The 24,725-nt window shown below is 37.8% G+C and overlaps 1 pseudogene; it reads left to right on the forward strand.

Moving 5' to 3' along the window:
* Positions 1-24,725, forward strand: part of LOC106490436 (spermatogenesis-associated protein 7 homolog) — a 40,880-nt pseudogene that overhangs the window by 8,612 nt on the left and 7,543 nt on the right.

Genomic DNA, 24,725 nt, shown 5'->3' on the forward strand with positions numbered 1-24,725 from the left:
TGTGGATACAAAATATATACAGCTCTCCTTAACTTGAAAATTAAAGTTAGTAAAGCTAGCTTTATTGGCTCTTATTTCCATACCTAAGTAAAGAAGGGCTAAAGTCACAAAATTAATGTCCAGATTTGCGACTGAAACAGCAACAGCACAGCAGAGGCACTTATCCTAAGCTTTTACCTGGCTGAAGACAGGCTGTCAAATCCTCAGTTGGTGTAATACAGTGTAACTCAACTGACTTCATCACACTTCGCTACAATTAAGCTAAGGTAGCTTATGAGAGCTGATTGTTTGCCAAGATAATGGCATGGAGAAAATAGTATAGATCAGTAGGGAAAAAATAGGAGTTGGTTGTTTGCATTATGAATAACACCGACATTATGCAGAATGGTACCACATTTTCACAGTGAATCCAACACTGAGATGGCCAGTTTTCATCCTTATCCATTTTAGTAAAATTATTTGTGATGTCACTGTTTCACTGGACTGAACCTTTTTTTTTTGTTGTTAATACAGCTGCTGTTGATTCATCTGCACCAAAGAGTTTGCATACCAGTGTTAAATGTGAGTATAGTTTTATTTTGTTTTCAAAACATGTCTGGCTTCATTTGTTTGGTTTGGAAATATTTGTCTTCTTTTTTGATTAAAGGTGTTTTGAAGTGACATATGTGTGTCAAAAATATGCATCATTCTAAGTGTGGTTAAGATAATAGTATACGTGTAACTAACAGTTGATTCATGTCAGCACAAATACATGCTAGCTACCAGACCTTGGGACTCTTTGATATATATATATAACCTTATATCTTTAATATATATAACCTTAAGCAGCATGGTGGATTGAAAAATAAATTGCTTGTTTAGTTTTCCGGTCTAAACTCAGAATTATTGTCTATGTGTATACTCCAGAACCCCCTGGACCTTTGAATTCCTTGATAATCTGCATTGTATTTTTCATTTCCTTCAGTGCTTCTTGTATCCCTGGGCACCAGGCATACCACAGCTGAAATAGTTTTTGATAAATTAATAATTTTTTTGTAAGAGAACATTGCACTGCACCTTAACGCCACCTGTTGGCTGAAGCCCGCAATATCCAACATGTAGGCAGATTCTTTCCTTCCTCTCCTTTCTTGAAAGGAAGAAATGTTGATGAAAAGTAATAAATTCATCCTTTTCCTTGGAAACAGAGTATTTGCTATGGAATGAACGTAGATTTCTTCATTCACCAGGTTGAGGGGCATATTCAACTTCTCTGTTTTATAGTTACCTACATGGGAGCAAACACACTTTCTATACAGAAGACTTATATTTTAAATCAAATTTTACAGGCTGGAAAAAGAAAGCTTCTATTTTTCCACAGTGAATGCATAGAAGTATATTATATATTAGACTTCTGCAGTAGGATATCACTCTAAGTGCAGTATAAAGTGGTTGGAAGCCAGGATAGTCAGAACTGATAACCATGGTGAGACACAAGTGTCTGAGCAAGACACACCCAAGAAGGAAAACATAACTCATGTCTGTAGAGTTCAGAATACTGAATCATAAGAGATTTTCACTACAGAACAGCAAGAGAAAAGTTCAGGATCATAACATGTTGAAGTACAAATTCAATTTTTTTTGTTTTTTAACTCCTCATTTTGAATAGGATGTTATATTTTTTTCAGTGCTGCCTTTTATATTATCATTTTAAGCTTAGTATTTTTGATTAATCATTTTATGAAAATAGTGCTACAGTAACAGAATGAAATACTGCAGAAAGCTTTCTTAGAATTTTAATGTTTGCCAGAGATGATACCAACACAGAAGTGCACGAAGAGTAGAATCTCATTTATTTGAGAAGATCAAGAGGACATAGAATTTGTTCAACTACCTGTGATAGCTATAATAGCAAGTTTTCCTAGAAGATGATGTTTCAGAAGGAAAAATCTATGTTTCTTATAATGGTTTCTTATGAAAGTATTATACTGCTTTTATACTGCTAGTAGTGACCGTATTGTTGTGTTTGGATTTTGCTACATTTAGAAGCCTACATGAGTACAAGGCTTCTGGTACAAACAGAAGCCATAATGTAGGATTCTCAGTTGGAGGAAGCGAGGACTGAAAATGGGACCTGTTATCATTTTTGTCCTTTAACTTTTACTATGTCACTAGGGAAATGCCAATCACCTTTGTAATTTAATATTTATCTTTGCTGAAAGATACTGTGTATCAGCTAAGCCCTTTTTCTGACAGGTTAGCTTCTGTTTAGCATTTGCATATTCAAAGATACAAAATAAATTAAGGATGTTTTGCCAGCCTAGTAGAATAATACAAGGACAAAACTAATTTTCTGCTTAGTAGAAGATTACAGTGTTTTCTCCTTTTCATGTAAAATTTTCTCCCATGACCATCTCCCACTATTGGTACTACTAGTTAGTAAGTATGGTGTGCTTTTAAAAACTTGATATTTATCAGAATACACAAGAACTTTGACAAATGCACATTCTGATACAATTTCTTGTCAGTTCTCATGCATGTACTCTTGTAAGTATATTCTTGCTTTCCAAATGTATGATCTATGTTGGATACCACCTGTTTCACCAGTGGGCTGCAAGAAGAAAATTTAGGTCATTCGATAATGATGCAGGCATGTGCAAATTTATTAAAGATAAAAATTCAAACAGCTGCTCAGATTAATTCTGAAAAGACAGAAATAATACAGTATACAGTGCTATGTTTCATTTTCAGAATAAGTGCACTGCAGATAAAGCACTGTGTAAGTAATTAGACAATCTGAAAATTTATAAGATATCTGTATTGTTGCACTTTAGATTAAGAACTGTATAGACGGTGGAAAACCTGCAATGTATAAGACTTCCTCCTGAATGTCGTCAAGTATATCTTGCTGCAAAATTGCATGATCTTGTAACAAAAGTTAAACAACTGACACAAGGCCTCCTGAGCAATCCTCTCTCTCCATCATATAAGTGGCTTTGCTGTAACAGTAAGACTGCGTCTCTGGTGCTCTCACACTAATACTAGCTCCCCATTTTTCAGTTCTTATCAAAGGATGGAAACATGTTATATCTGTCCTGTGCCTTAAGACTGGAAGTATTAGCTGGAGATACATCAGAGATCAGGAATATGGGAGATACAGATCATCATCATAAGCATTCTTGTGAAGTTAAGCAGAGCTGTTTAAAAGTCATGAAAGTGGCATGACTTAAAAACTGCTGTGAAAACAGTGATTCAGTGACCAGCCCAGTACTGAAAATGTCTGACGAGGAGGACATTTACTCTACTTGCTCTCAGCAGAAGCTACATTTGCTACAAAAAGCATCCGATGTATGGAAAGAACATAAACTGTGCCACTGAACCCACCAGTGATCAGGTTTCATAAGAGTGTCTGAGCAATGAAAAATAAGAATTTTTGTTGCAAAGGAAATGCAAAAGTCCTGAAAAAAATTTAATTCCATTATGAGGCATTTGTTTTATTCCAATGAAAGAGAAAATCTAAAATCGTTTTGTTTGAAATCAAATATTTTATTTCAAAACAAAATTGAATTTGAGAGTTAAACTTATCTGTGACTCCTAGGAAGTCCTACCGATTCCTCAGTTATAAGGAATTAAGAGCTACAGCTGAATTACATTCTTGGAGCTTGGAAGCATGAGACAGAGTTCCCATGGCTTATAAACTCCAGAAGTCTCTTCCAAACAATATTTCTATGATATTATACTTCTGTGTCCCAGAACCTAAAATCCACAGATCTCAAGGTTGAGTCAGATCTCCTGAGGCTGATCAGCTCAGTAAGAAGGGCAGAAACCTTAGCTGACCTACACGTGAAGCTGTCCCACATGAGCTGGCAGGAAACTAGCAAAAACTTAACACTTTGTGAAAGATTGATCAAAACCATTCCTAAACTGGGGAATCCATAAAGGTAAACCCACTGTTCATACAAGACAATGAGCCACCCAAATCATTAGCTGATTAGTCCTGCAGTTCCAAAAATCCCTTACCGAAGCTCAGCTCTTTGGTTCTATCACAGACTCAGTTCACCTGTCGCAGGAAGTGTGGCTGTCCGGGGCACCCTGCCCTAATTCTCTTCCTACTCTTTCATTCCAGGACAGGAATGAGAGCGGCTCCACCAAGGCCTGCTCTGATGTATGGTTTCTGTCCGTTTTGCAGTATCTGCTGTGCTTCCATCAGCCATATTGGATGGCAGTCCAGCAAAATAAGATCACCAGCACTGTCAGTGGTGGGAAGCCTTGGTGTGAAGTGGTCAGATGCTTCAGGCTCACTCTGCACAACTTAAAGAACCTCCTGATGGAAAACCTAGAGTAAATCTGGCTCTCTGGGCACACTCTCGGGTCACCAAGTCCTTGGTATTAGGATAAAGCCATTCCCTCTCCTCTCTGTTGAGCTAGGATTTCATTGCCAAGCCAAGGTCCACTACTTATAATGTGAAGATGAGCTACTCACACCATTGTGTGTTCTGCACTGTTCACTTGGCCTTCTAGGAGTACAGTGTATACATTTCACCCAAAATTAATTATGAACAATATTATATGTAAGTAAATGAAGCTAGATATGACACACTTTCTCCTTCACACATTTAATGGGTGTTGATTATATAATCACACTATATGCTGTGACTCATTTTTATAAATATGAAACCCAAACATACATATAAGTGTGTGCAGATATACATACATGCTTTAGTAACTGGAAAAAGAAATGTTAGATTTCTTGAAGATGTCTTATTTTTCTGTCTCCCAATAGAGTACTTTAGTTTTTAGATATGGCACACAGTGTTCTTTTTATAAACTGTGTTTTTCCATTTCTAATTTTCTGCATGAGACAGACATTAGTCAAAATAATAATTTCCATTGGGGTTTTTAAATAGTTTAAAACTAAGTTTCTGTGTGACTTCTGAGACAATAACACGTGTAAAAAAGAACAAGTTGTTTCTCCAGACAGTTCAAAAAAATATGAAATTGCGGCATTTTATCTCAGGAAAGTTACAGTTTGTGTGAATAATCTATACAGTCAATTATATAAACATAATTTTGTCCTTATAGGATGTGCAAACTTTAGTTGTCACTAATCTTGGGCAATTGAACGGATCATTTAGCAATCAGTGAAAATTAATGTGTTTATATATGCAAACATCACTTTTCTATCATCACAAGTTTAAGGAGCATTAGTGAGATGGTTTTTAATAATAAATTTTGCAGACTGTAAAAAAAGAAATGTGTATCAGTGTTAAAAGGGAGCTGCAATGAAGAGAATGAGATTTGGTCAAATGTATGACTCCACTGCATCATTCAGCTATCAATGATTAACCAACTTGTCTGGTTCATAAATTATTCTTCTCCCATTTCAAATTCTATGCTAGTGCTAGAGGCTCCATTTGGGATCTGAGTTCCTTTGTGGTAGCCACTGCACAGTCTAAAGACTGTCTTTGGGGGATTTCTGCCTAAAGTTATGCACCAGATAGAACAGAAGTAAACATGTGTTATTATACTCTTTTACAGAGAGGAAATTGAGGCACAAGAGATTAATTACCGTACCTGTGATCACACTGGAGCCTGTTATAGAGCGGGGAGTTAAACCATGGTTTTCTGAGTCCTACTTCAGTGCTTTAAACACAAAACCATCCTTCCCATCTGTAACCGCAAGGCAGGAAAGGGAGGGTCGGATGCTGGTGTAGAGAAACACTCAAGGTTCATGAGAGGTTAAACAGGATAGATTTAATAAAGGACTTACTTACACTCCAAGCTGCACGGGGAGCCCCGGGAACCATGCAGAGGGGTCGCTGATGGGAGGCTGCTGGACGCCCAGGTCAGACGTCCAGGCGGGACTCAACTTGCTGTATCCTAGGGGCCCCTTAAATCTACTATAACTATTTCCTTATCTCAGCTGTGCTAACCTTGGGTAGTTACTGGCTGCAAAGCAGCCAGACATTGTTGAGAAAACAGAATATGTATGTCCAGCCTTCACGGGTTTCGGTCAGCATGTAGAGAGCCCACTCTGGGGCTGCTATCACATACTCTGCCAGGCACCTGAATCCTCACCAGATCTTCCACACATCTTCTCACTACACCATCAATTTCAGAGTCAGTGATGTTGAAAGAAGTATTTGTAACTGGGGAGGAAAAAGGTATTGGGAACTACTGGAGTATGCAAAGAGCAGGAGCCTTGTCATAACCATTGTGCATCGATGCTATTTTAACTGCATTCTTACTTTGCTGCCAAAGGGGAAAGCAGCATACTTCAGCAAACAGTCGGTAGTTTAAACAGGGATGAAGGAATCCTGGTATTTCTCTGGTACTCCAGCTTTTAGAATTCCATTCCTCCTTGCACACCCTAGCTACAATGTTGGTATAAAGTCACTGCCAACCTATAAAGAACTGCCCTTATCTCTCTAGTAGCTGTAAGGTTCCTGTCAGCAATCTGCAGATAAAAATAAGACTTCTACTTCCAGTCTTACCAGCTATGAGGAATGTTTTTTAATCCCAAGATATATAGAATTAGTTCAATTAACAAGTGACTTAGCTATATGAAATTTTGTTTGCCAAAATAATAAAAATTCTAGAATAAATTCTTCATTGTTCCTTGGCATACAGCAGAATTGACAACTGAGTACCCTTTCACCCACTCTCTTTTGGCCTCAAGTAAGTGATGAAAATCTGTATCTTAGTTAAAAGATATTTTACCAATTTTTAGTTACTTAGGAGATCAGAATCTTGAAAAATCAAAAGCAGTGATGCTCAATTTATTATTCTGTTGGACGAGCTTTTCACAGGTGTACATTACCATTGTAAATGTGTGCTCATACATGAGGAAGGGAGATTTGGCTTCTCATATCAGAAATACACTGAGGTATGCTTCAGATGAGAAATAGGCTGAAAAAATGGGAGGTGCTCCGTGTGTCAGAGTTTGCTCTTATTTGCTTACATGGGAAGTTGTAAATACTTACAGGTTAAGAGGAGGTGGTAGTAACAGAGTAGTAAACCTCATATTTTGAATATGTCTAATTTATATTGGTTGAAAGGTTAAGAAAAATGAACTACTTTCCCTGCAAAAGTAAAACAAATGCCAAATCAAGTCATCATGTGCTAGAATGAGAGAAGAGAGTGTGTTCTTCCTTTATTTTGGTACAGTCTGTGAAGGAATTGTGTCAAGTGCTGTCAGCTCCATTGATGTCCATGAATTTGCTAGTAAGGCAGAACCAGTTGCAGCAGACATGGGTTATGGCCAAAGATTGCAAGGAGTTCAGAATTCATGGATTGAATGGTTTGTTACTGAGAGCTGCTTCCTTCTTCCCTTCCCCCCAGGGAAATTCCTGCTAATGTCCCTGTGAACACTTATATTAGTAAAATGAGCAGAATTTGGCATGGGATTAGAAAACAACATGGTGAACAACAACATTCAGTGTCTCTTCAGAGCATTTACTGAGTATATCTGGCATTTTAGAGGCTTTTCTTCCCCTATAAAATCATTGTTTCTACTCACTTTATAGTATTGCAGCATTTAAATATTGATGAAAACAAGTAATGCTGAACCAGAGCTTTGGGCTTAAAAAACACCTACGCACTGTAGATTAATGTGCCAACACAGGCTTTTCACAATGATAGCTACCATGGCAAAGAGCATCTGAAATCAAATCTAAGCATTACAGCCTAACTTGCCACTGCTTCCTGCTGAAGGAAATGGTCTTGTTTGCCCTGAAATGTGAAATTATGCAATCTCTACACCAGACAAACTACTACTAGTGCAGAACTGCAGCATTTGGCCCATAGTTATGAACATGAGTAACCGTCCTTGTATGCCTTTGTATTGCACTACCCTAAAATCAGAGATGATATCAGTTAACAATAGCAGTAAAAACTGAGAAAAACAAAATTTCAGGTAAGTTGATAGGTATTCCATAACAACTTATGTATACTTCAGAGTTTCGTAGATACAGTAAGAATGTACTGTTGCAGTTATCTAGCCTGATTTTTACCCTAAGTCTTCCCTGGATTCATTCCTGTTTTACAGAGTTTTGGAGGTTTTTAGAAATGTATCCGAGCCTCATTTATTTTCATCCCACTTCTCATTAAACTGTTCCAAAGGCTAATTCACCTCACTATGAGGAATGTACGCCTTACTTTTAATATGAATTTGTCCAGCCTCATTAAATCTTTGCTTGACAGACTGTATAGTTAAATTTCTGTTCTGTCTATAGGTGCTGATAAGGAATCAAGTTACTTCTTAACCATCTTTTTGGGGAACTGAAAATATTAAGCTCCTTAAATCTTTCCCCATGAAGCATGTTTTCCAGACTTTGTCATGCTTATGGATCTTCTCTGCATCTTTCCCAATTTATAAATGCTTCTTAAATAGTAGAGTTTTAGGGGAGGACATACAATTCTAGCAGTAATCATCCACCTGTCAAATGAAACAGCAGTATAGGCTCACTGTACTTACACTTGAGATTTTCACTGTTTATAGGCAATGATACTGTAATAGGTTTGACTATAGCAGCACTGTGGGAGATCACAGGCAGCCATTCATCTACTAGAACATACAGGTGTTTTTCAGCAACATGACACTGATTCCCAGGTTAGACTCACCTCCTATAAATAATAGTCTGGATTCTCTGAACTGAGGTGTTCAGTTATCTATGCTGAAACACATCCTGCTTCCCTGTATCTACCTCGTTTAGTGATACAAATCACTTTGTTACAGTAAATCATTCCTTTGTTATTCACAAATTCCCCAGTTGTAATTGTTCAAACTTTATCAGAAATGATCTTATGTTTTCTTTCTGATAACTGAAGGAAATAATTTAATGAAGTAATATCAAAAATGATCCTTGCATTAGCAACACTTGCCTTGCAAGGAGTCCTCATTTCTAATTACATTGTCATATCTGCCAATCAGGCATTTTTTAAACATGTCTAATTTTCTAGTGTTCTGATTTTTTAGTCCAAATGTCATGCAGAATAAAGCCAAATGGCTTACAGAAGGCTTTTAAGTCAATACTTTATCTCACTCAACCTCAACTAAAATCTGATTTTTTTATCAAGTTAGCATGATGATTATTCATTGTTTATATTATTTACCTTAGCTGAGTCTTACAACAGTCATTCAGTTGTTATGCTCAGGACAGATGTTGGTCTGACACACCTAGAATGCATTTGCCACTTTTGCTATTATTTTTCCCTGCAGTTGTTCGAAACTTCCCTTTTGTTTCAGAACTCATTAAAAGTTAAACATCAGCCAGCTCTTTTATAACACTTGGTAGGAAGTTAACCAGAAGGCCTACCGCAAGCCAAAAATGAAGACATGAGCCAAGGTGTGGATACTGTTTCTAACTATAATCACTGAGTTTTGTAACATCTGGTAAACAACTTAGGGAAAGCCTGTTCTGGCATTATTATCCCAGATTCATACTTGGGCCGTAATGTTCTGACTTAGACCTGAATATGACTTCGACCTTTTTTTGGAAGGCGGCTGTGGAATCACTCTAAGGTGTTTGCTTGCTCTTCTTACAATTTAAAATGAAGATAAGTAGAACTGAAAAAGGCTAGATTAAAAAGAAGTGGTTTAGTTCATTTTGCTCTGATAGAACTTTATTGTCTGCTAAACTGTTTCTGCTACTAGAGTAAATTAGTGTTGGCTTATTTTGTACATGGGCCTGTCACACAGAAGTAAAGGAGAGACAAGACTTTTTGTTAAATGTAAAGCAACAAGAGTTGCCAGGAAAACAGAGTGGGAGCTACAGCACCTGAATCTTACTGTGCTTTTAAAAGAACCAGATTTCAACTAAATCCCTTATATTTTCTTTATTTCTTGTTGCATTGACAAGTACCAGATACCAGCACAAGTATCAGTGAAATTGTACAATAACACTGATAAATTAATGGCTGCCACAGTAGGAAGGATGAATTAGCAAATAAATGAGTTCACCAGGAAGGCTCTTGAATGCATTTGCCTAAATAACTGCTGCACTGGCCATACCACGCGATTGTATTCACTGAGAGGCAGCAAATAGGTAGCCAAGAGATCCTTGCTATTGCTGGGTTAAAAACAGTCACATCCTGGGATTTCGGAAAAACGCTGAATCATGATACTCTTCTGCAAGTGAACTTCTTCCCCTCCCCTCAAATTAACGTTTCCAGGTTTGATCTTAGCCATATACTGCAGCCAGTCCTTAAACACTTCAGCTAGGACATCGGATCAGAAAGCAAGGGATGTCTAATTTTTGCTCTTCCCAAAGAAGAAAAAAGACAGCTATATTTTGAGGTACAGATTTTGCATGTTAGTCTCTTTTTCGTTCTTGGGCATTGCTAGTTGTAAGAAAGTATTTGGTGAAAGGAAAAATGGGGAGGTGATCCTTTTGTCCTTAGGTAATTTGTGTTTATGAGCAATACATAAAACTGGCCCAAGCTGCTCAGTGTGACATGGTAACAACCAACTTTCACGCAGAACTTTAAGGAGTATATGTGAAAAGAAAAAAACGTGTCCTGGAAAAATAATCAGCTAAAAGCAAACCTGGATATGCTGTAGGACACCTCAGTCTGCTTCATGTGGCTGAGGCACATATAAAACCTGACAGTCTGGGAGACAAAACTTGTTGTCTATTAGGGAAGGGGAGTGAGAGTTGCTAAGAGACAGTCTGACCCAGGAGTTTTCGCTAATTTCCAAAAAAATAAAACTATAATGCAGTGGAACGGTAGTTGTTTGAATAGGCTTAATGCCAGGTGGCATATTTATAACATGTATTTATAGTAAAAATATCAGTGAAATACTAAATGAAGTCTGTTTAAAAGTTGTGGCTCTTTGACCTGGAACATTTGATTTTTCTTGTCCTTGGTAAGGCTTGGTGAAGGCTCAGCCATGCCTAGGATAGACAGTTGTTGTCCTGCCTCACCTGCACGCAAACCAGACACCCCATGCAGAAGAATGGAGAGGCATTGAAGTGAGTTTTTCCCAGGGCCTCACAACAAATCATCGGCACAGCCATGAAGTAAGCCAGGTCTCCTTGTTGTCAGTACTGTTGCTTAGACACAGAAGCAAGCTGCTTTGTCTGTTATTTTTTTATGGCAACAGAATGCAAAGTCTTTAATCAGAATTGGGGTCCACTTTGATTGGGCACTGTACAAACATAGATAAAAGGTGAAGGTATTAATCTCTGCATGAAAGCTACTGAGTAAGTACATTTTGTTATTTGTTCCAGTGAGTTGTGTAATCCTGCTTCCCAGTCATCCAAATAGGATTTAGCATTGTCAACATGTTTTTCTTAATAGGATGATGCTATGAACTCATGTCCATGCAAGCCTGGAAAGCCAGATTATATGCCTAGGAGACTGTCTTTCCCCTGTTTTAGCTATTACTGAAATGTCTGTTTTCTCAATGACCAGGCCACAGCTTTGAGGCCACCTTACAGGGAAATTGTCAAGAGATGGTGTGCCCCATCCAAAAGCTATCACAGACTTCTGAGGCAAACTCTCTAGTGCAGTATCTAGGTGCCTTTATTTTATTATTATTTTTTTTTTAAAGGTATATTTCCTTGCCACGGGGCAAGGAAATACTGAAGGAACTGCATTTTCAACACAAAAGAGCCATATGCAGCTTGCAGGACCTCAGGTGTCAACAGAGGTCAACACCCCTCTATGTATACTTTGTGCGTGGATTGTTAGTTTTAGCTAGAACTGCTGTGGCAATTATAATTTAAACAACACTTACAAAAAGACAGGTTTTATTACACATCACAAAGAATTCATATCCGTTTTCTCTAGATCTATGCATGGAAGGAACATGGAGGGTGAAAAGGGTTGAAAGTTTTGGTCACGCACCATTCTTGTTTGCATTGCTAAAAGTAAGGTCCTAACACAGGATGGAGAGTCGTGAGGCCTGTCATTATCCGTGAGAATGCCTCCCTGAACCTCTGTGGTCTTGGGTAGCTCATATCCTCTTCTTATTCCTATGTTTCTTCTTGGCATGCATATTTTTCGTTTAGATTATAGGATCCAAAGAACTGGGTCTGTTTCTTTCCTTTTTGTGTGTGAAGTGCTAGCAAAAGTGTTGTCCTTTTCTTTTCAGCCTGCGTTTGACTAATACAGAAAACACATTTTCTTGGCGTTACCGTCTGCACAGACCACAGTGGCAGCCTGACTTTGGTCACTCAACTCTTAATACTTAGACTTGAATCCTTATTGGATTACCTCTGCTTTTCTTTTGTTTTGACCTGCGTCAGCTCCTGTCCTCCTGTCTATGTCCTATGATCTTTTTGGATAGGGGAAAGAGAGTGGAGAGGAGGCAGGAGCAAAATGTCATATTCTGTTATCCTCCAGTGACTCATTACTTACTGTTTGAATGACTTAGGGGAGTCCTGGATTGAATTTCATTTCAAATAAGGATGTGTACTTCTGAGAAGCAGGAAGGACTTGCTCATGCCAACCATAAAAAGCAGAATAATTGTCATCTTTGTATGCTACTTGGTATTAAGAGGAGACAGCAGAGTCTTTAGAGAGCAAAAGAAGAATGAAAAGTAATACTCTACGACTTGACCATTGTTTTAATCTTGTAAGGGTTGTGTTTACATTTTTACATGCACAGACAATGATCAGCAGAAAAGAGACAGACCAATTCAAGCCTTTGAAAACTATAAGAAGGATCATGTACGTAGTCTTTCTGCTTCACCATTCAAGTCTAGAAGTGTTTTTCCAGGTCAGCAGAAGGTAAGTGATATTCTGAAAGTGAGGAACCCGTGACATAGGTAGCACGGAGTCACATGAAAGACACCCATTTCCCCTTAGCTGTAGTCTGAAGCACTGGGGAATGCTTCTAACACAGCAGTAAGCTCAGGTTTATTCAGCGTGGCTTTTTATGTTCTAGTCAAATGGAGATAGTATTTGACTCACAGTTTTGCCACCAATATAGGGTGGAAAGACACCAAAAAAACACTTTGTTCCTCTCACTGTCTTAAAACTAATCAATGTATGTATCCTGAATGACCCACTGAGCTTGAAGGTTTTACCTAAACTGCCATGACTTAATCATGCTTGTTGCTAGATATGGTAGCTATCCTCTCATCTAACTGTTGTTATCCCTACATGGCTTCTCCACTGACAGCATGCATGTACACATACACTCACAAAACCACACGCATCCTCTTTGTTCCTTTGACAAATGGAGATTGAACTTTAAGTTGAACTAATATTACTAATATGTTAATACTTAATTAGTATTACATTACATGGAGTATTACCTCATTACATGGATCCCTAGAAAACAAAAATTGAGTGATTTCATATTAAATAATTTATTGAAACAATTTCATTATGTATATGATGTGTATTTTATGACATTTTTATTAGGGATATTTCTTGAAACAGCATGTGCAAAAGAACCAAATCCCAAAGATTTTCTTAGTATTCCCACTCAAATAACACAATGCAATAACTTTACATTGTTTTACAGTATCCTCTAAATTTCATAATTGTATTTATTGAAAAAACAAAACAGTAAAATAATTAATCCTAATTCTGTATATTCTGCCAGATATGCTCCATAACCTCATGCTCATGTGAGTAGGCCTGTTCTTCACCAAATTCTGCCAGTGGACTTCAGTTTGCAAAGGCCTGCAAAATATTTCTGTTCTGTCATAGTCCAGATTCTCTTTGGGGCAAAATTTCTTCACCATTTTAGGTTTAGATCATTTGGGGGTTTTTTTGTTTTTGTTTTGGGGGTTGTTTTTTACATTTAGATCTCTGGGGGAGGGGTTTAACGGCATTTTATTTTGTTTTGTTTACTAGGAACTGAATGAGGCTAGGTAACTTTACAGAAGCTATGCATTAGTATCAGTTACTGGACTGGATACAGAAGGGCTCAATTAGATTTCTTTATTCTCTGGGACACAAAAGGTCAGACAAGATGACCATGAGTCTTTTCCAAAATTAAATCTATGATCACACAGATTTTTCAGAAAGAGGAGGAAGATTAGTATAAGCTACTGTACCAACATTCCCACAGCCCTCCTTTAATTTAAAAGAGTATTTATTGACTGTAAAACTTTGTATTTTTTGAGAATTATACTGGGTTTACTGCTAGATTACCATTGACATGGTTTATAAAGTAGATCATCCAATTCAAACATCTGCATTATTTTGATTTATAAAATCTTGTTCCTGGTGAGATAAACAGCAAAATGATAAGCAAGGATTTTACCTACCTTATTTATAACTGTAAGGATAACAGTGTTTCCCTGTTTGAAGTCAAATGCTTGAGATGTAGTTATGCTCTTACCTGCATGGGTATACAAGGAAGAGAATTGAAGATGCCATCCCAGTGCTTTTGAAGAGGGCTGTAAGGTTGCCGTTGAGAGATAAGTTCCATAAATGAGAATGCGTAAAGTCCAAGGAAGGAGAAATCTTCTGTTCTCCCTCCTTGAGCCCTCCAAAACATAATGGAATTTCTATAATTCCCCAAGACTACTTGTCATTAGCAAACTCAACCTTGTAAAGAGAGTGAAGGAAAAAGAAACTAGACAAGGGACAGGGTAGCTTTACTCCTGTTGCAGTTCCTAAAGCTCTGGGAGTCATTTAGACTGCTTGAGACAATGACACTTGCAGGGTTCCTGCTAAGGCAGTGAGTTTGATGGCAGGTTCTTAAACTTCTTCCTGAGTGAATCAATTTTTAGAAGACGCTCTCCTCACCGAATTGCTTTTGTGATTTTGCTGTAAGTTATTTTTTTCTTTATCTTACAGGGAAGTAGGTCATTGTTGGAAAAGAGTCATCTGTATTTGCAATCTGGTCAGAACAACTGCTCCCTGACAAAGACAGAGCTGCCTCCTTTTGTGCCTTTTCAGAAGCTCCCTTCAAGAACTCTGTCACCAGCTTTTACTGCAAGAAAGACTATCCAAAATCCTGCTCAGGATACTTTGTCTCAAACTCACGTTCATGAAGCTAATACAGGGAGATTATCTGCTTCACCACTCCTGCAGTCTCATATGCATATGAGCAGTTGCAGCAGGAAGAAGACATTTCAAAACTCTTTTAATAAAACCTACTCTAGAGACCTCCTTGACAAACATTCAGTTTGCTTCACAGAAAAAAAGCAACGTTTTACCCCTCGAATCTTAAAGACATCACACCAATCTGCTCTTGTAAAACATAGATACTATAATCCTCCTCACAAAAAAAAGAACTTGTCACCTGGCAGACCACCACTGAAATCAGTGGATGTCGACAATGAAAAGAAAGGAGATTTACGCAGGTACTTACTCAGTTTGTTTATACATCAATGCTGAAAGTTAGGTAATACAACTTTAGTGATTTCACTTTCAAAAACATCATTTTAAACTGAAATAATTGGTTTTCATTTTGATTTTAATCTTTCAGTTTTTTAGAAGATGCACTTGTGAGACCACATTCAGATCACTTTTGTGAGAAGCCAGTTGAGGTTGGTGTACCCAGTTTGCTATAAAGAAAAAGAATGGGCACAATTATTCATGTACAAAAGTTGTCCTGGTTCTGTGGATAAGAGAAGGATAATCTAATAGGCTTTGGGGAATATAGGTAAAGAGCAAAAACAAAAACTTAAATCATGTTGTGAGAAGTCACTAAAATTGCAATAGCGAAATCTAGTATGTGTGTCTAGTTAGGGTCAACAGCCTTCAATGAATAAAATAGGAAGTAAAGTAACTGGTCTCCCTGAAAAACACAAATAGGCATTATGATATATGAAAAAAAGTATATTCCAACACAAATCTATTCCTCTGAAAGCAGAGTTTTTTCCTACATGACTAACATCTTGCTGCACTTCAAGCAATCATATAAGCTTGTGGCTGATTTACTGACTTTCCACTCCATCCAAATAATAACTTAGAGCCCAGAAACTTCCAGGCAAAGTGGTAAGCAATCAGCGTACAGTCAATACAGTAGTATGCCATACATGACTTGCCTGAAAGTTGCACTCCATTAGTTATGTGGATATTTAAAATGGAGGGGAGATTCATTTAGTGAATTTTAGTGCTCTTGAAAATAAGATGGGTAGCAGTAGCCGAAGCCATGCATGACGAAGGTTCTGTGTGATTTTTTTGGCCTGCAAAACCCCTTACAGGGCCTATGTTGGGTCTCTACACAGCTCGACCAAGGCACGGTAGGCCTGATTTGTGCTAGCCCTATGCTACCTGGCTCTATTCCATGCATTAATCCAACCACCAAAATCTTCATTTTACAACATTAATAACAGAAGCTCCTAAATTCAGTCCTATTCCCATCTGCTAATCCTCATGTACCTTGCATTGAAGTGCTACTTCAATATCAATGTTTTGTATCTTTGTATCTGCCTTTACAAAGATAAAAATATATTTTGCATATCCTTTGAAAGAAAAAATTCTTATTAATGAGCTCTGCAAATATTTCTCTCAGAATTTCTCGTTTCCTTTATAAAGTTTGCGGGATTTTTCTGAGATTATATATCTTGCTTCTGTTCCTGCTAATGTGAATCCACCTAATAATAATGCTTTTTCTTTGTTCATACAAGTGATTGACACTCGAGACATTCATTTCAAATGAGCTGGCCTGTCACTTCAGTATGATGTTGTTATGATTTTCATATGTTATGGAATCAGATCATTTGCCCCTAGAGCTATGAGTGGAAATATAAAATACTAATACAAATATAATCAAGGATCTACTTTTCCTCTTTACTTATTTGTAGCAGAACCATGAATTATGGTTTACTGATTCTGACATGCCACTTTCTCCGAGATCACAGCTTCAAGAAAAGTAAGTTAAATATTTGTTTTTCCCTTTTAACTATTTCTAAGTTTTATATCAAAATATTAAAGTAGGAACCTGACAGAAAATTGGAAACATGGCGCAAGAGCCGATTAATTACAAACAGACTGTATAAGGTGGGCAAAAGTGACACTGTTAAGGATATAGGTTCAGCTACTTGCTTGAGAAGTGTGGGATCAGAAAACTAGAAGAGATTTCTGAGTCATGCCATCCAGGCCCCTATTACTGTAGGCAAACTAATAAGGTGTCGTTTCTTTCATAAACCAAAAAGTTTGTAACGATTTGTCTCATGATACCTATGCTTTCTGTCCATTGCAACTATTTTTCTTGAACTGATTATTCATAAAAGACACAGATATTCTTAATTAATAAAATTAATTGATTAGTAAGTAATTATTAAGCTGACCAATAGGGCTGGGAAAATCAGTTGTTTAAAAGAGTATAATCCTGGATAGTAAAAAATGCAGACTAGTAAAGAGATTCATCACTGTTGAATATATTGACAAAATTCTTTATTTGAAGTAGTTTAATTACTATAAAACTGCATTCCAGTGAAAATCCTCCTGGGATGGTTTTAGATATTTAAACCTTATTTGTATTCTGTGAATATTAAAGAAAGATGCTGACAGCTGTTGTGTATTTCTATAGAGCAGACTATCTTTGTTTTCTTGAAGATCTTACAAATGATATTTTGATTAGAAGTTGTTATCACAAAGCGTAAGTACTTGGCATTTCTTATCCATTTAAGTAGAGAATTTTTGGCCAGTCATTCCATTAGTGTAAAGAACTGGTGGTTTTAATAAGATTAAAATGAAACTTGAAATCAGTCTCATTTGATGCATACTTTTGTGATTGCACTTCATAGTAGTCATGATTTAAGCTGTGTAGCTGAACAGAAAATATTTTCAGTGAACCTTATATTTCCCAATAACTTCTAGGAGAAGCATAGAAACATTGTGTTCTCTTACTCTCTTCTTAAGCTCATTCCCTTATGGTGATATATATGATTGTTGCAGTAGTCTGATTCCAATTCTTATCTGAATCAGTCCTGAGCTCACATACCATGGAGCAGCAATGAGTCTTCCTTAGCAAAGTGCATCACAGCAAAAGATTTTGTCTTGAGAGTTCTTTTTCCCTCATGTAAGAGCAAAATAAAAAATATAATAATTCTTTTTTGTAAGATATAGGCATAAAGACTAGAGTCAAATATACCCAATAGTGCTGGTGTCTAACTGCAGCATCCTTTAATGTTTTCGTGTTCTATATGTGAAATCTTATCTCACACACACCCACATACCACCATGCACTCTCAATATGTCTGTCACATTTCTAATAGGTAATATTTAGAGGGCTGTGATAAACCACAGGTCTGTTTGTAGGCCCACTAAAAGTTACAATATTGCATCTTCTCTTTCTATAGCATTTCCTGGCCTGCATCTTAAGTGGGAGATGCTTTTCCTTTAAGAGATAATACCCCAGTGTATAAGACTTAGTCTTCATCAAGTGCTATGCTTTGAGGCTGCAGAGTGCTAAACCCTGAAATCAATCATCAGACTCATTCTGACATCAGATTGAGATATTTCCCTTTCAATCTAGAGAACTTCAGTTAAAATCCTTAAGGCTCTCTTAAATTTTTTGTTAAGAGTTGCAAACATGAGTGGGTTTTTTTTTCTGATCAGTGAAAGATACTGATTTTATTTCTTCCTTCTAGGTATAGCAAATTTCAGACTAATTTAAAGTTTCATATTAGAAGTAGATATATCAGGTTTCATTTTAATTTTCTGGTTACACTGGGAGGAACATTACTGGCTTTTAAAAATACTGACTTACTACACATTTAAGAGGTTGCTAAGTATCATGCATGCCCATACATACAATTATAAATAAGATAACATTAAAATAAAATCTCAAAAAGCTTCAGAAAATAATTTTTTTTCTCTATACCTAGTGAAAACGAAATGAGAGGAAAAGAACACAAACTTTTACCTTTATGATGTGATGGCAGCAGGGATAGTGTGTGTGCTCCCATATTACGCCCAACTCAGAACACTGCTGGGAATTAGGGTGTCCAGGCTGCAGGCTTGTCAGATGAGAGGACCTCTCAGCTGATTTTAGGTGGAGGTTGTTTAGATACTCTAAACTCTTAACCCAAAAAATAAAGATTACTAAAAATACATAAATAACAATCCATTGTTTTCTTGGGCAGGCTCTAATAAAAGAACTTAGTTTCTCTGCAGAAAAAAAAAAAGAAGAAATAGTGGTCTTTTATTTTAAAGCCAGAGTTGAATTTCTAAATAGATTTTAGTGACACCTGTCACTATAAAAGGCACAACTGGTAGCTTTAGCTTATGTGCTGCAGGATTAAGACCTCCATTTATTTAGACCAGCTTCTCTACAGATAAAGCCTGAAATAGCCTCCCAATTCAAATATGCTGTATACAGCTGAAACAGTCCTGCTGAGACCTCCAGTTCATTGCAGACTGTCTGAAAACACAATCACTGGGTTAGATATGACTAAATTATGGTTGTTGAACATGGAGAACTAATTTCCGTAGTCAGTTAGGTCTTTATTTTTTTACAGATGCTCATCACAGCGCATCTTTTGCTTGCAGCTTATGCAACCATCATGAAAAATATTCTGAGAGCACTTTTTGAAGGCATCTGTCTTTCTCTAGTACACCTAGTTAACAAAAATATGACCATGAAAGTTCAACCTTCAGTGTTTCCCTCAAAAGTTACTGAAAAGTAGGCCTGAGTACAAAGAGACCGTGCAAATGACCTTTAGAGATCTAAAGGTGTTGGCTAGAGGCAATTTCAAAAGTTCTTTTTGAGTAATGAATTATAATGGACAAAGGAACTACAGCTGTAAATGAGTCTTGGAAGCTACGTACAGTACTGCCCAGTACCCTCAGCAGTTTCACCCAGTTAACAGATGGTGGAACAGTACTCACAGACACATGTGGCAACGGAGGGACTTGGCCCCACCAAAATACAGAGGGGGACTACTGCACTGTGATGGAGAGCACCAACATGCTTATATTTGGAGGAAAGCACACTGTACTAAATGTGAAAGAGTAGTTTGGAATACCATACATGAGAGACTGTCCCCATCACAGTTCCTGCTCAACAGCATGCACTTGGAATGAGGCTATTCAACAACTTTACAAATATTTAAGACTTTATTTTTTAAATCCATTTATAGCTAGGGTAGGGAAGTGGGGAGATGGAGCAAAAGTAAAGAATTGGGGTGTATTTTAAGTGATCTGAAAGACAGACTGAGTGGTATTTTTCATTTGGAAGTAAATGGGCTTTGAATAGTCTCTTTTTGCACTGATGTTCCTTTTTATTCTTTTTAAGGGCATTAGAAGATGTATTTCAAATGCACATTAAAAGTAAGAGGCATAACCTTGATGAGGTGAGCAAAAAAATGTCTATTATTAAATTCTCTGTCACCTACAGGAGAAATGTTGTATATCAATGCTGAGCAACAATTTATGGCAGATGATTAACTGCTACACAATTTAAATACAAGGTGAGAAGAAACTGCTTCTATAAAAGCAGCAGGTAGAGTGTTTTCTATGGAGAATTGCTAAAGAGAGATTTTTCTATATGTTTATATATATTTTTCTAATAGGGCTTCCAAAAGATGAATAGTGTACTTAGTGTGCAGAATGGCTTAATTATATAAAACCTATTTATGAAGAATATTTGTTGCTGAACTTTTTTGCTGTGACTGCTCTTTTCTGGAGTAGAACAACAAGAGAGATTTGTAGTCTGTGGCTAGATCTTGCTTTGTAATAACTTGCTTTTAGGAATTTGGTCCCCAGAGCAGAATATAAAACTCCAGAGTTCAACATTAAAGCTCCCCATGTGGTGCCTGCCAAGAGTTATACACCTTGCAACACTTATCTAAAATTTCATGTGCTGAGAAGGGAGCAGTCTTGGGAAAGACAGTAGGAAATGCCAGGCACGAATGTGTCCACATTCCTGTCTCTCCTCTGCAGATTTGGCATCATATTTAGGATGAACAAAAGCACCTCTGCCTGTTTTAATCCAGATCTTAGAGCCTTCTCCTGGGAGTAGGGCTTATAACTGCTCTTTGAAAGATCTCTGTAGGACACAATGTTTTCCTTTTAAAAGTCATTCACAGAGAAAATGGTGTTAGCAGTGTGTCTTTGCTCTCATCTTTTCTTTTAGCCCAGTGTGGTTGAAGCATTTGCCCATGAAATGTGGGAGTCAGATTCAAATGCCTCCCCCAGACTGGGGAGGCCCAAATCCAATCCCACACCTTATGAGCAAATACCCCAAATGGGCATTTTGCTTTCCAGCTTTTGAAATTGTTCCACTGGTTAAGATAATATGATAAAAAAGGGAGACACTAGCTTTGTAAGCTGGGGTTGCAGAACTCATTTTAAAGGTACTGGTTTTTCCTCCTCCCCCATGACTATCAAATATAAATTTATTTTTCTTTGCAGTCTCTTTATTAAAAAAAAAAGAAAGAAAGACAAGAGAATCCCAAGAGCCTGGAGCAGAACTGTGAGCTCCGCAGAGGGCACAGGCCTTTAGTCACGTTCTTCCATTTTGCTCTGCCTGCCAGCTGCTGGTAGCGGGGTTTCTCCTTAGCGCGCAGGGTTTGGGGTTTGGTGCCGTTTCATCCCACAGTTCTGCTGTGTCCTGTAGGGAGTGAGATCGCTAATTCTAGCCTTTAGAGGGATTTGGCACTTGAGTCCTTCTTCTGGTTGTGTCTCTTAGTGCCTCCATACAAGGCAGTTTCATTAGGTTTAATGAACAAGAGGAATTAATGGCCAGAGGTTTGGATTGCTTTCTAAAGCTCATACTGCTGCAGCACAGTCAGAGGGGAACATTTCTGAGGAACTGAGAGTGTGGCATTTGAACAGGCTACCTTTGCTTATTTGTTTCTGAAAGGTAACGCTGTTATTTGGTATTGTACTTTCTTCAACAGTAGGCACGTGGGAGTTATGCATATGCTTTGCACAATGAATAAATAACAATCAAAGGAATTATAAATTAACTAGAATGCAGAAGGTTGTCTTTCAAAGTGCCTCAATTAGGATAGAAATGGTGTTTTGGTATCTGTTTAGATGCTAGTCTGACTGACAGTCAGTAGGTAGCAAAAGTTTCTGAGGAACAATTCGAGCTGAAATTAGTGAATTTTAAGTCAGTTTCATGGAAGAAAAGTATTCAGAAGCAGTACCTCAACTTGAGAGGATTTATAATTTACATCTGTCTAGAGAATGTTGAGCATATATCTAAGGCCGACTCCTGCCGGATGCTGAGTGCCTTACAGATGCAGCTGAGAATCCTTTAATAGGAGATTGAAGGTACCTGATTCTTCCCAGAAGGATCCCAGCACTTCTAAAAGATGAGTCCTTAAGCAGCAGTGGATTTTGAGTATATCCTGTTGCAATATATTTGATATCTAGCTATGTGTTGTTCTGCAATTGTGTAGATTTAAACCTGGAATCTCCGTCTTCAAAAATACCAAATAAAGACATTGGAGAAATTTAGAAAAGAGGAGTAAGATAATTAGTGGAGAATGAATTGATTTGTAGGATTTTTAGTCACATATTTAGTTGTACAGCAATGAAAGGGAAAAGACCAAAGCTGCCTTTATATGTTAGAAGGATGCAGCATGCAAAGGAGAACAAGGGATTCTTATATGTATTATAAGTAAAGATTAAATGAGAAGGGTAAGCATAATGTACATCAGGAGAAGCTTGCTGGTAGTGAGATTTACAGATGGAAGCTGAACTGCTGGGTTCCATAGTGGGTGGACTCAAATGTCCTGCAAAATATTTTTCTTTTTTAGTTTCTGTTTCTCTTCAAACCAAAGCCTTTTTGTTCATTATCACTGTTTTTTGGACCAGGTAGACAAAATAGTAAGATGGAAACATTTTCCAATGTCGTTGCAGTGCTTTTTTTTACCCACGCTAGATGTCTGCCAACTTGTTATTTGTCTAGTTGGGCACTTGCTTCCCTGGGCTGTGCTCTTCTGTGTACTCGCTCTCCAAAGCCAGTGCGCTCTCCAAGTCCCTGTTGGCACTTTTTTATGCAGAATAGTGTCTGAGATCTGTTCACAAAAACAACCTCCGCTCTGGCCTACTGCTAATTTGTGCTCCGTTGGGGTGCTTAAACCCAACTGGCTGCACTGCCTGACCCAGTGTCTCTTCCTTGTGCTGGTGCTTGGCCATGTGCCAGCCAGCAGCCCCCAGCAATCCCCAGTGCTTGCCAGGAAACATGCCTCGGTTGTACTTGTAGCCTCTTCTCCAGCTCTCAGGAAAAGAGAATAGCACCTTCTCTCTTTCAGGGAGAATACACACTGAAAGGGATTTTACATTGGGGCCTGAGGGGGAGAAGGAAGAGATTGATTGTGTAATTAGGTTAGAAAAGAAAGATGGTAACTGCATGGCTAGGAAGGAGGTGTGAAGAAAGAGTATAGGAAAATACATGCGAGGAGGAAAGGAAGACAGTGTCTCAAAAACAAGAAGCTATACTTTTAAAACAAAAAATATTTAACACCCCCCCCGTTATATTATTCTCGAGGTACCTAGATTGTGTAGTTATTGGTGGAAAGTGAGGGCATAGATGGCAGTTCTTTCACTAGACTCCAGCCCAAGGCAACTTTCAATCTAGTTCATCAAGATATATCTGAGGAGCAATTTTCTTTGCTTTAGAACATGTAATTTCAAACTTTGCCCAGGAGAAGGCATGCACCGCTCCTCCCTGACAAGATTTATTTTTGCCTTTCATGCTGTTTTACTGCCTCTGAAGATTGCATTTTGTGGTCTGCTAGGAAATCTTCAGCTGAGGATGCTTTTTACCTACCCAGCTCTGGAGGTTCATACATATTTCTTTATGTTTTAAAACTATATTTTTTCTCGAACATTTATTAAGAAACTGGAGAATTGTTCTAACAAATTTTTACAGAGAGAAAAAATTTCCCCATTTTTATACTAATGAAATGGTCTCTAATCAGGAACATTTGTAAGAGCTTTTTATCAGGCCATTTGCTCAAAAACAGCATTAAGCAGTTTTTCACCTCTGGAAATACAGGGATGATATTTCATCTGCAGAGTATTGGTCTCAAAAATCTCTTCTATACTCAGATTCAATTCAAGAAGCCATAAATTCTATGAAAAATATTTTAACAGCAAAAAAAATTACTGGTTCTTGCTAGCAGGTACAGGTAAAAGAGTAGTTCTTAGAATCCAGGAGAGTGGAAAATGTCACTCTTGGGCTTGAAATAGCCCCTGAAATGGGTCTGTAAGTGTAGCCTTTCAGGGAATCGGTGAGCAACTAACATGGCACCTGCAGGGGTTGGGGGCAACACTGCTGGTCTGTCTTCCACAAAACTGTGCAAAGTAACTTATTTCCTGGAATTTTACCATATAAAGCCTAAAGCTGCTGTAGACATGAAGTAGTACCTGACACTTGTTTTATGCCTTTACTTTTAGGGGGATCGTAAAGTATTCTCTCTCAAAAAAATGTATTGTAAAGGCACCACAGGAGTTACTTCAGAGGAGGGGGAGGTGGAAGACAGCTGTTAAACAGCATCTAGCAGTGTTACCAAACATTTTAGGGCAAGATATGTAGAACAGCATAGGCAGCTGCCTGCCACGTTGGTGTGAAAGTTGAGGAGCCGCCTCACTAGACCAGATAGAATGATTTACTTTGATTACTGCAAGAATACAACATGGATAGTAAGAGCTGGCAGGAAGTGGCATAGGCTCTTTGATAGCCACTAGTGGAAAGGATCTATTTTTACATTTCTTATGCAAAAAATCCTTTAGATGTACCAGAGCCCAGCACTATCCTGGGTCACACCCAGAAGCTGAAGAAAGCAACCTCCGTTTAATCCCTGACACCATCTCCTACATGTTCTTTGCGCTTCCCTTCTTCAAGTGCTGTACTCTTTCTATATAGCCCA

Source organism: Apteryx mantelli, chromosome 3 (genome assembly GCF_036417845.1).
Source record: "Apteryx mantelli isolate bAptMan1 chromosome 3, bAptMan1.hap1, whole genome shotgun sequence".
NCBI classification, from domain to species: Eukaryota; Metazoa; Chordata; class Aves; order Apterygiformes; family Apterygidae; genus Apteryx; species Apteryx mantelli.